Source organism: Vipera ursinii (assembly GCF_947247035.1).
Source record: "Vipera ursinii genome assembly, chromosome: 2".
Classification (NCBI taxonomy): domain Eukaryota; kingdom Metazoa; phylum Chordata; class Lepidosauria; order Squamata; family Viperidae; genus Vipera; species Vipera ursinii.
In genome coordinates, this window is record NC_139513.1 from 97,159,728 (window position 1) to 97,162,348 (window position 2,621).

A 2,621-nucleotide genomic window follows, 5' to 3' on the forward strand; every position below is an offset into this window, starting at 1 on the left:
AAAGGCTGAGCGCCAAAGAATTGAGGCCTTTGAAGACTCCCGTGAGTCCCTTGGACTGCAAGACGATCAAACCGGTCAGTCCTAGAGGAGATCAACCCTGACTGCTCTTTAGAAGGCCAGATCCTAAAGTTGAAACTCAAATACTTTGGCCACCTAATGAGAAGGAAGGACTCACTGGAGAAGAGCCTAATGTTGGGAAAGGTTGAGGGCAAGAGAAGAATGGGATGACAGAGAATGAGGTGGCTGGATGGAGTCACTGAAGCAGTAGGCGTGAGCTTAAACGGACTCCAGAAGATGGAAGAGGACAGGAAGGCCTGAAGAAACGTTGTCCATAGGGTCGCGATGGGTCGGACATGACTTCGCAGCTAACAACAACAAAACAGTTACAAGATAACGAAGTAGTTAACATTTTAGATATCACATAAGGAATTGAATTAGCTGCAAGCGATGAAAATTAAAATTCATAACATTTTTCAGGTTCCTGAGTTAGAATCTAAATGTAACCTGGGTATCCGATACATAGGGTCTTATTGGAATACTTCTCCAGGTCTGCTATGGTACGCATGGATATTTACTGATAAAATGTATGGAAAAGGCATTAATGCTCAGATTAATGATTTCCTGGGAATTGCTTATCAGCTTTGGAAGTGAAGCCTCAACCAAAAGGTTTTTAGGTAAGTAAATTTTAATGGAGAACCAGTTTGGTCTATTGGGTAAGGCATCAGACTAGAAACTAGGAGACTGTGAGTTCTAGTCCTGCCTGAGGCACAAAGTCAGCTGGGTGACCTTGAGCCAGACCTTCTTTCTCAGCCTTAGGAAGGAGGCAATGGCAAACCAGTTCTGAAAAAAAACTTGCCATGAAAATTGCAGGGACTTGTGTCATTCATGTACTCTTGTACATGAATGTACTCTTGTACATGAATGAATGAATGAATGGAAGAGAAAAAAATACTGGGTTCATGAAAATCTCCAGAGCGGTGTAATAAGCTGTTTTCTACCAATGGACTAGGTATGGAAAGACAATGAGGAAAACAAAACAGGAGGAATGCTGTACAGTATAAATGTAGCTTTGGTGGATGGGGGATGTCAACTGAATTGATTTTCAGCGAACATCTGCCTCTGCAGTTTCACCTTCATCTGACTCCTGGACTGAAACCAATACATAATACTATAGCAGCAAGAAGAATACAAGTTAATGCTGAGATAAAATGCAAGTAATTATCTGCTGCATTCATATAGTATTCAAAAATTAACAAGAGCAGTGAATCAGAGAAGTATCTGCAATATCTGATGGTATGCTGAATCTTCCTTTTTTACCCATAATCTAAGGTGAAGATACTATTTCTAACAGTGAAAATCCTACGATAAATAATTCTTAGGCTGAAACATATGCGACTTGATTTAGTCCGACTAGTGAGGAGTTAACATCACAGAACGATATTCAAAATTGTTGTTCTGATCAAGATATTATCCAACTACGGAATTAGTTTTTTCATTGTGGATCAGCATGGCTAAACTTGTACTAATTTGCTTTTAAAGTTCCTGAAGTACCAGCAGTTCTCTTTTTTCCTCCTCTAAATCCTGAAAAATTCTGCATGCTTGCCTGTGCAACCATGTAATAAGCATTAACGTTACAACAGTTATTGTAACTCATTATGTTTCATGACTTCAATCATCTTAGCTGCTTGAATAGCTGCTTTCATGACATTTTGAAAAGCAATCTCAGCAGACCTATAGTATGTTCATCAAATATTGAAACATTGAAAAAACCTCATACCACTAAAACCACATTTTTATTTAATTTATTTTTATTTTTATTTTTTTGTTTTGTTTTGTTTTGTTTTATTATTATTTTACAAATAGCTCAAAGCAGCAAACTTATCCAACACAGTCTTCTCCTATTTTCCCCGCAACAACAGCCCTCTGAGGTGAGTTGGGCTGGAGAGAGTAACTGGCCCAAAATCACCCAGCTGGCTTTCATGACTAAGATGGGACTAGAATTCATGGTCTCCCATTTTTTTTATCTTAACCACTAGTCCAGACATGTCATACTCGCGTGATGCATCCGGCCCGTGGGCCGGCAGTTTGACATACCTGCACTAGACCAAACTACTCTTCCTGTGTGGAAAGCCCATGGTTTCCTGAAGAGCTTCAGGAAATAAGACAGCAGCAGAGATGCCTCAAGGACTGTTGGAGGAAAATGAAGAGGGAAGTCAACTGAACACATGTAAAAGCCCATCCTTCTTTTTCCTCTCCATCCTGAATAATGCCCCTGGGTCCATATGGTGCCCAAAAACATGCAGGATGAAGAAGGTTTCAAGGTGGTGGTGGTGGGGGACTGAACTGTGCTACTTTCCAACAGTACAAAGCATCCAAAGTCTTGAATTTTTTTTTAATCTTGTGCTTCAAAAGAAGATTAGCCAAAGGATTCTTGAAAGGTATCGCAGATGTTTGAATGTTATAGTATGCCTGCAGGCATCATGTTACTGCTGCCATCTTACCAATAAACCAACTTTTTTTTAACACTGATTCAATGGAAAGGACAAAGTAACATTCCATAATGATTGCCAAAATTAAAAGTTTCCAGCTGCCCTCCCTACCATTCCTATCTACAACACCTT